This window comes from Phyllostomus hastatus, unplaced genomic scaffold (genome assembly GCF_019186645.2).
Source record: "Phyllostomus hastatus isolate PE091 unplaced genomic scaffold, TTU_PhHast_1.1 phas_contig_524, whole genome shotgun sequence".
Classification (NCBI taxonomy): domain Eukaryota; kingdom Metazoa; phylum Chordata; class Mammalia; order Chiroptera; family Phyllostomidae; genus Phyllostomus; species Phyllostomus hastatus.
In genome coordinates, this window is record NW_025333900.1 from 7,656,844 (window position 1) to 7,667,548 (window position 10,705).

Consider the following 10,705-nt stretch of genomic DNA (forward strand, 5'->3'; position numbering starts at 1 on the left):
CAACTTTTTTTTCATTTCAAAAAGAAAAAAATGCAAGCTAAAAAAGTCTGATTAATTTTCAGAGCTAGTAAAGGTTATTTTTTCCCACCCCCATATAACACAAAAATGGATGTGCTAATTTAGCTGAAATGTTATGAAATATGTACTATTGGGTTGAAACCAAGTGTGGAAATTCCATGAACATTTCCCACTGTGATATCTCTTCAGAGACACCTGTTTACATCCTACCAAACAGATTTCTATTCCAATAATTAAAATGTAAATACATCTAGCATCAGTAAAAGAAACTCACCAATTTGGGGATACCTTAACTCTCTGAGCAAGTTTGATTCTTTACAACATTATGGATGACCTGAGTAACAGAGCAATATACTATACATTTATACAGGAAAATTATCAATAACTGTCAGGATTCTATTATTATCCTAGATTCAATTAAAATCTACAGTTACAATTTCGCCCTAGTTTAAATGTTCACCCATAAACACTTGTTAACAACCAACTAGTTCTTATAAACACTTTGACTTAATGAAATGATTAGTGGGAGGATAGTTGCATGTCAGATGTTGTATAACCCCTCAGAAGCTAGTTTCCCACAGCATTTCAAGTTCTTGGAATTCCACTGACAATGTTCTCACACTATGCACGCTCAAAAATTCACTGGCAACACACATCTGTGTTTACCCTTTTTATCATGAATATCCACAATACTTTTCATATTTCTAAAGGACTGAGTAATACCTTCAGAATCTTAAAAGGCAAACATGACTTATATTGGACCTGCAATCATTCTAGCATCCACAATAGAAAGAGTTTAAAATTGGAAATCACATACATACTGGAAGCAGAAGATTGTCAGAATTGCAGATTTCTGGCTCAAGGGCAAATTAATATAATGGAAGGATCTGCAAACTATTGAAAGAGAAGACATAGCGCTGGATATATGGGTCTTTGGGGTTTCTTTTCTCACTCTTCATCTGCATTCCAGATAAGTTCTATTTGAATTAGAAAATTTTTCAATATATAAAATGTACCATTGTGCATTTTGCTGCTTTCTTGATGATAATAAATTTACATAGACTCTATCACAAGATGAGGGAAGATTATCAGTCTTTTCTTGTTATATAGACAGGAAAACATGTTTGACTCTTGATTTTCCTTCCCAAAATGATCTTAGGAGAGGAATCAAGGAGCCAGAGCTCATTTTTTACAACTATGGGGTATAATCAGAATCGACGGGCCAGAAAGCACTTGCAGTCAGGCTCAATACAACTGTCACTACTCTTCTTCCCACCTTCTTAGCCAATGTAATTATTGACCACATTAACCTTTCCTATTGTGGTCCCAAATATGAGGGAGGCAGTTTTCTCAACATAAATATTTAGGTATCTACTACCAATCAACAATTGATCTAAACTGTAACTCAATATAAAAAATCTCTGTCATCCCTGCTGATATGGCTCAGTTGGTTGGAGTATCATCCTGGGCACCACAAGTTTGTGGGTTTGATTCCCCATCAGCACACATACCTAGGATGCAGGTTCAGTCCCCAGTTGTAGCATGTATGAGAGGCAACTGATCGATGCTTCTCTCTCACATTGAATTCTTCCTCTCTCTCTCTCTCTCCCTGCTTCCTCTTTCTCTAATATGAATAAACATATTTTTTAAAGATTTTTAAAAATCTTTTTGTCATTCCTGGCATAGGAGATCCCTGGGTGAGATGGGTAAGAATCAAAGGGAAAGAGAAGTTCCAGACAGTCATGACCTTGGAAATCTCTCTGTAGTTTCAAGTGGTCATATTTGCAATAGAAATTGCCATTTACATTATTTCTAAGGTGATTTTCTTTCAGTTTGACTTTGCCTCAAGAAGCTTTGATGCTTTCCTGGCAGGCACATCTGTGGTGACCACATGAAAGGTAAAGAAAAGGTAAAGAGCATAACAAAGACATTTAGCTTTCATTATCTATAGAATACCCTTTTCCTTTGGTGAAGTCTCACCAGTTATCAAGCTGTGGGACATATAGGCTGTCAAATGCAGTAACCTCAAGAAGACAGACTGGAACACCAATCATTATAATGGGGCCCAAGAAGGGGTTTCCAGGGGCTGATTTTTCCATTCTGGGTCTTTGAAAAGTAAAACACCTGCTGTCTCATAGATTTTTAGTGTACTGGTTATCCGCTGGAAATTTGTTCTGAATCACACACAGAGAAAACCAAACATCCAGCAGCTATAATCTCAAATGTATATTATTTCTTTTATTCTTATGTGCTCTGATATCCTCACTATGTTTTGATTTTTTAAAAATTCATATTATGTTGTTTTTAGGCATCTTAAATCCTTAGTGGAACAAGGTAACAGATAAGTACATAAATATGAATTAATATATAAAGACATCAAAATTTCCACCACCAACCTTACATTTTATAAATCAACCAGGGAAGGTTAATATCTTTTGCAAGTTGTTTAATTGTTATGGTATATTGTGTATTAACCAAAGAGGTCTATTTTTCAAAGGCATGCTAATATAACTAAGAATAACACCACCGATATTATTTATCCACTGGTACAAGTGCACCTTTAAGATATTGTTGGGATTCTTTTTTAAAGGAACAACACTTTATTTATTCTCACTTGACATTTTTTATTTGCTTTTAGAGAGAAGATGATAGATAGATAGATAGATAGATAGATAGATAGATAGATATCAATGAGTTGCCTTCTTGCGTCTTCTGTACCCTGCCTAGGTACAGAACACGAAACTTGAGTATGTACCCTGACTGGGAATCAAACCCATGACCTTTCAGTCTATGGAATGATACTCCATCCAACTGAACCACATGGGCCAGGGCATGTTGGTCCCATGTTGGTCCTTTTTTTCTACACAGAGAAACTAACGCTATTAAAGATATTCCATGATTTAACCATGTCTGAGAAAATAGCAGAGTTGCAAGAAGCTATAAGAAGTTGGCTTATGTCTCTATGGGTTAATATTCCCTTGAGAGAAGACATTATTCTTTCTCTTTATATCTGTAAGAACTTGCCTTTGACTTGACCAGGCTGAAGAAAATTATGTCTCTCAGGTAACTGATAGACTGTGAAATTAAATTCAGGAAATCAGATCACTTGAAGGTGCAATCCTTATCCTTGAAACCAGCCTGCCTTCGCACACTCAGAGAAATCTAGCTTTGAACTCATCCATCAGTTTGGTTTTCCTCTATTTGTTTTTGCAGTTGGTGGAAGAAACTGGTGGTTTTGAGGTTGGCAGGGAAAGTTCAAGTGAAAACAAAGCTTTCTTGCAGGCATTTTTGCTGGCAATAGTGTCCTTTTCTACTTTGAGTCCTTAGTTTTACAAATATTTTTCTTTTGAAGACTTCTTACCAAAGCTGTCAGCAAGATTTATGACAAATATAACTTACAGCCGACAAGAGCTGTTTCTTTATTCTACACCTGCCAAATATATTACTCTTTACTTGGGCACTTGTAACTCTTCATGGTTCCAACTGTAGTGCTGAACTCGGTTCCATGTTAAGGAAGCGGTCTATTGTCTTGTTGACCAAAGGTGGTTACTTATTATCCTACCCAATAAAATTAAACCTGCTACTTACTTTGCACACTATTTATGTGTCAAGTGTTTGGTGTATAATTTTTCTGAGTCAAACATTAAGTTATTATTATTTATTATTATTATTATTATTGTTATTGTTAAGTTTCAAAGCCAATGTCAGAATAACTAAACAGGTGAGTGAATCATACAGAATTTAGAATAAAAAATTAGAATTTAAACTCAAACTAATCTGAATTTAAAACTTGCATTCTATAGCATTTCCCTTTCACCACAGATATTCTTTGAGTAGATTTCACCCATGCTTCAACTTTTCAGAATAGAAAGTTTATACTAATCACATTTTGCAGACCTTTTGATGAAAGTTACACTGTAGTATTTATATCCCTTCTTCTTTCATGGAGAATTGAAAATGTCAAAATTCATGGAGCTGTACAGCGTTGTTGCATTTGGTTTTATTGGTTTTGCAATGAGCTGAATTTGGGATCTTTAGTCATTTGAAGTGTTCAAATATAGTACTATAATTCAGCAACAGGCAAAAATAAATCATCAAGTCTTATAGCAGGACTTACATGCATTATTTTTCAAAACACAAATGCCAATTGCCTAGTATGGTTGAAATATTCAATGACATAATATCAATGCAATATTAATATTACCAAGACTTAAATAATTCTAGGCATTTTAAATATATATAGTTGTGGAACTTCTAAGTATTTTTGAGGGAACTTTGCCTCTCATGCTTTAATTTAAATAACTTTTTGTCATGTCTACTTCCATTTTCTATTGTACTCTATTTTCTTCTTGCACCATTTCTTTTTTTGCATTTGTAAAATATGGTTTGATTTAATAAGAATGATATGGAGCTTATATAAGAATGCGTATGTGAACTGGAAGCAATGCTGCCCAATGTAGTTTTCTTTTTATTTTTCATAGAACATCCTGGATCTTGAGTACTCCCATAAGGCAGTAAAGAGGTCCATGTGCTGTTTTAGAAATATTTTCTATCTGCTCATTTTTTTACCCCTTTTCAGGCATATAACATAAATAAATAAGTCTCAGATTTTGGATTGTGAATAATGCCACCTTTCAGTCCATGCTGTAATTGTTCATTCATTTCACTGAGTTATTTTTGAGTGCCTTCTTTGTGTACCGAGTACCATGTAGGCACTGGAGCTGCAGGAGTGAAATAAAGAAAGCCTTCCAGGTCCTCTGTAGATCACAGGGAGAGAGCAAGACAGAGAGTGCCTGAAGTCAGTGTGGTGAGCATTAAAAAGGAGAATGATGGGGTGTTTCCTGAACCAATAACAGAGGACTTAATTTAGTCTGGAGGGTTGGAGGATCAGAAGCATCTTACCTGAGGAAGTGAAGTTTTTGCTGAGAAAAAGAAATTGGACAGATGTGAAATAACTGGGGGGAGATTGTTAAGCTTTCCAAACACCATGAGCTGCTTTTACAAGGGATGCAAGGTGAGTTAAGAAGGCAGCTTCTTTCCTTGTCTAGAGTTCATTGTCAGTATTCATGAAATACTTCAGCAGTCCATGTTGCCAATGCCTAAAATCAAACTTTTAGGAAAAACTTTTGGTGCTAGATTCTTCCCTTCCCATACTTTGGTTATATTTTCACTCTTCCCTGAGAGAAGAAAAAGATGGGAATGAAAAGCCAGGCCATGTTTCCGCAGTATTAGCAATGGCATATTTCAAGAGAATTTCAAGGAAATAGGAATCATTTATTTTTTCTTATCACAGGCATTGTGCTAAGAATGATACTTAGCATAACTCTATGAGATTGATTTCCTGTTTTTACAATGGAGGAAACTGAGTCCCAGGGAAATTATGTTACTCATTCTGTATGAAGTGCAGCCAGAATTTGAAGCCAGGTATTTCTAACTCAAAAGACCAAGTTTAATGTCTCTGCAAAGTAGTGAAGGCACAGATGTGACTTACCAAGAGTGTGGTTAGGCACAGTGATAGTTCAATTTAGTTAAAGGTAAGGGAAAGCACACAGATGAGGCTGGAAGGAGGGATGTGATAAGAGTAGTATACAAACAGGTGCAATGGAAATTGTTGCCGGTCTCCTGAAAGCCAGGCTCCTTTCCAAACATGTATCTTTCCTACATCACCACCCCATGCAGGGGAATCTGACTATCACCAGCTCAAGGTGCTATATGTTTCTAAGGATAACATCAAAGCCCTTGTCGGTCACTGGTTCAGGAACTCAAATCAAAACCAATTAATACTCATAATTCTATGATCATTGGGATTTTTAAAAAATGGGATATGACCCTCTTCAATGGGCATATGACTCAAGTGGGCCAATGAGATAGATGGCAGGAGGAAATTTAAAACATCATCTGAGGAAAGATTTATTGATTAAAAAAACTACTGACATATGCCCTGGCTGGTGTAGCTCAGTGGATTGAGCACGGGCTGTGAACCAAAGCATTGCAGGGTTGATTCCCAGTCAAGGCACATGCCTGGGTTGCAGGCCATGGCCCCCAGCAACCGCACACTGATGTTTCTCTCTCTCTCTCTCCTTCTCCCTCCCTTCCCTCTCTAAAAATAAATAAATAAAACCTTTAAAAAAACTACTGAAATATATGTGAGGTTCCAAACTATGATTCTTGTTTTACCACCAGCCTGGAGGAGAACCCCAGTGAGGTGAAGGGTCATAACTTTTAGAGTGGAACATCAACACAGTGTCACAAGCTGGTTAATATCTCCATTTCTGCAATCGCTTGGCAGCCTTTAATTCTAGCTCAGCCATACACAGCTGGGTGACACAGCCAAGTTATTTATGTTTCCTAAGCCACTGTTGTCTGGTTTGTTAAATCGAGTTATTGATTATGCCACCTGACAGTATTTTTGAAAGAAATAAATTAATATGCATGTCTTAGCATCTGATAAACAATAAGTGGTGGTTTTATTATTATAGCTTAACCCATAGTGAAACCTTCATGTTTTATGATGGAAGAAAATTAGTGGCTATATTTGAGTTTAAGGATTTTTAACAAACATTATCAAATAGTTAATATAGTAAGTCATGTTTCAGTGTATATTTTCTATATTTGCTTCTTACTTACTATAAACCAGAGTTAGTAAATTTACCATTTCTCAAGATTTTCAGGCAAGAAAGGAAATAATCTGTGAAACTGATCGTGATATGTAAAATTATTAAACTGTGCCAACTGGAATTGACACACAGCTCAGGTTTTATAGTTCACAGAGCCTCTAAACTGAAAGGAAAATAAGGCTTTCCATGAAATCAGATTAAATAAGAATAAGGCATTGGTCCCTCTCTGATTCAGAAAGTCAGCTATCACTCTATATGTCACATGGGTCTGGAGCTATCAGAAAGATATTAGAAGACAATGGGCAAGCTACAAGTGAGTACGGTTTTTGAATCTGGTATAACTTTATAAAAAGTTCATCATTTTGGCACTGAAGAATGCTTTTATAAAAATGAACCTGTATATTTTTCAAAATTTTAATGGTGATAACACACAATGATGAGAATAATAATCTTTTATGTTTAAGAAATTGCTTTTAATTTTCTTAGCATATTTTTTATTTCCTTTTTATATCCTTAGTAGTGGTACAAATATGAATGAAGCTATAATGATTTTCTTTTCTTTTTTTTAATCATTGTTCAAATACAGTTTTCTCCTTTTTACTCCCAATTCAGTCCGCCCTCCCAACCCTCCCCACTTCCCTCCCATTACCACCCTCCCCTTAGTTTATGAAAATGTGTCCTTTAAGTTTGTTCTTGTGAACCCTTCCCACTGTCCTCTTAAATTCCCTCTACTCTCTTCTGTGGGCACTGTCAGCCTGGCCTCTATTTCAGTGTCTTTGGTTATATTTTGCTTGTTTCTTTGTTTTGTTATTTGGGTTCCTGTTAAAGGTGAGATCATATGGTATTTGTCTTTCACTGCCTGGCTTGTTTTGCTTAGCATAATGTTTTCCAGCTCCATCCACGCTGTTGCAAAGGGTAGGAGCTCCTTCTTTCTTTCTGCTGCATAGAATTCCATTGTGTAAATGTACCATAGTTTTTAGATCCATTCATTTACTGATGGCCATCTTGGTTGCTTCTAGCATCTAACTATTGTAATTGTGCTGCTATGAACATTGATGTGATGCATAGGTTCTTTTGAATTGGTGTTTTAGTATTCTTAGGATAGAGTCCCAGCAGTGGAATTGCAGGGTCAAAAGGCAGATCCATTTTTAGTTTTCTGAGGAAGTTCCATACTGCTTTCCATAGTGGTTGTACCAGTCTGCAGTCCCACCAACAGTGCACTAGGGTCCCCCTTTTTCTCCACAACCTCTCCAACACTTGTTGTTTGTTGCTTTGTTAATGATGGCCATTCTGACTGGTGTGAAGTGGTATCTCATTGTGGTTTTAATTTGCATCTCTCTGATAGCTAGTGATATTGAACATCATTTCATGTGTCTTTGGATTTTCTGTATGTCCTCCTTAGAGAAGTGTCTGTTCAAGTCCTTTGCCCACTTTTTAATTGGATTCCTTGTCTTCTTAGAGTGCAGTCTTGTAAGTTTTTTATATATTTTGGAGATTAAACCCTTGTCTGAGATATCATTGGCAAATATGTTTTCCCATACAGTTGGTTCTCTTTTAATTTTGATACTGTTTTCTTTAGCTGTGCAGAAGCTTTTAATTTTGATGAGGTCCCATTTGTTTATTCTTTCCTTTATGTCCCTTGCTCTAGGGGACAAGTCAGTAAAAAAGTTTCTTCGTGAAATATCTGAGATTTTCCTACCTATGTTCTCCTCTCGGACTTTAATGGTGTCATGTTTTATATTTCGGAAAGGAGGAAACAAAACTGTCACTATTTGCGGATGACATGATAGTATACATAGAAAATCCTAAAGACTCTACCAAAAAACTGCGTGACCTAATAAATGAATTTGGCAAAACAGCAGGATACAAAGTCAATATCCAGAAATCAAAGGCATTTCTGTACACCAACAATGAAACAGCAGAAGCAGAGATCAAGGAAAAAATTCCGTTTGAAATAGCAAAAAGAAAAATAAAATATCTAGGAATAAACCTAACCAAAGAGGTAAAAGACCTGTATTCAGAAAACTATATAACACTCAAGAAAGAAATCAAGGAAGACACAAACAAATAGAAACATATACCGTGTTCATGGATTGGAAGAATTAATATCATCAAAATGTCCATATTACCCAAAGCAATTTACACATTCAATGCAATTCTTATTAAAGTACCAATGGCATATTTCACAGACATAGAACAAACGCTTCAAAAATTTATATGGAATTATAAATGATCCCGAATACCTGCTGCAATTTTGAGAAAGAAGAGTAAAGTAGGAGGGATCACAATACCCAACACTAAACTATACTACAAGGCCACTGTAATCAAAACAGCCTGGTACTGGCATAAAAACAGGCACATAGACCAATGGAACAGAACAGAGAACCCAGAAATAAGCCCAAGTCTCTATGGTCAATTAATATTTGACAAAGGAGGCAGCAACATAAAATAGAATAAAAATAGCCTCTTCAACAAATGGTGTTGGGAGAACTGGACAGCCATGTGCAAAAAAATGAAACGAGCACCAACTTACACCATATACAAAAATAAATTCAAGGTGGATAAAAGACTTAAATGATTTTCATTATTAAATGCTATTACCATTAATAATAAAAATTATAAAACCTGGAGTTGAATTTATTCCTCATTGAGACTGGGATGTATGGAAGAGTCAATCAATGCCCACTATACACATAGGCCAACCCAAACCATTATACATAAGGAAAGGGTGGTGGGTGTGGGGAGTGAAAAATGTAGAAGACAGGAGTCAGACAAAAATAGAGAAAGCAAGAAAAGAAAAGTTGAGTTTCAGTGGAAAGAGAAAAGAACAATCAACTATTCTCGGGTGTACTCGGGGAGGCACTGCAGTAGCTGGCCGAGCCTCCATCTCCACCCGAAAGGAGCACTGCCCATTCAGCAGGGATACAGGCCCCCGCACTGTTAAATTCAGTATACTTTGCAGGGAGTACTTTTTGTTCACCTTGCAAAATGTAATTCTAAATATGTAATAATACTTAACCCTCACACTCAGGGCCTAGCATTAAAGGCATTTCTTGAACTCACTTCTTGTTTACCTAGAAATGAAATAGGGCAGAACCAAGAAGCTTAGCAAAACTTGCCTCCGGTGGTATTGTATAAAGGAGCTGCAGTCTGTGTCGGGTGACCACTGACCACCATCAATCACTCTACCTGACAACTCCTCCTATTATCTTTAAAGCAATGGGGTATAAAATGGGATTTTATGCCATATAATCAGATTCAACTGGCTTGCTTATTGAATATGCAGATTACTGGATTCTGACACACTGAGCATGGCACTTAGCTGACTAACACTTCTCATAAGCACTTCAATTAATACACAAAATAGGACTCTCTCTAAATCCTCCTTCTTCCACCTAACATCTCTCGAAAATTTTCTCTTAGGTGGCTGCCAATAGATTCTTGCAGAGGTGTTAAAAAATAACCATGATTTTCGCAGATACTGTTTAAAGGAGTAATGTTCCCCAAAGTGTTGCATTTTTGAAGTGGTTTACAAAAAGGTAAATCTCTTTCTTGAAGAGAAGGAAATTGTGATATTAAAAGATGTCAGCTTGTCAAGGTGTGATATGCAAATGCTCAAATAATAAGCAAAATAATTATAAGCAAGAATTATGGAACACTGATTTACTATGTGTCAAGTTCATTGTAAGCATGTTGCTAATTCTTATTACAGACCATAGGAGAAGTAATATCACCTTTTTAATGAAGAAAAAACTGACGTTTGAAGTGATGAAATGCCTTGTTCCAAGACCATGCATTAAGCAGATGCCTACATTAGAATTTTAATTTTATATTGTTTTCATCATATAGCTCAGTCTCTTTCCATTGCATCATATTTCGTTCTGAAAAAAAAATAAGCCCTTCCCAGACAAAGTTCACATTAGACACAATCCTTAGAGAGTTCCTGTGACATCCATTTGGCTAAAGTTGTTGAGAACCCTAATTATTTTTATGCACTATTAAAGCATTTTACATGTTTCTAGACATTTCTTTAATAAGGTTTAGCATTGCTGGGTTGAAAATGTGTCATT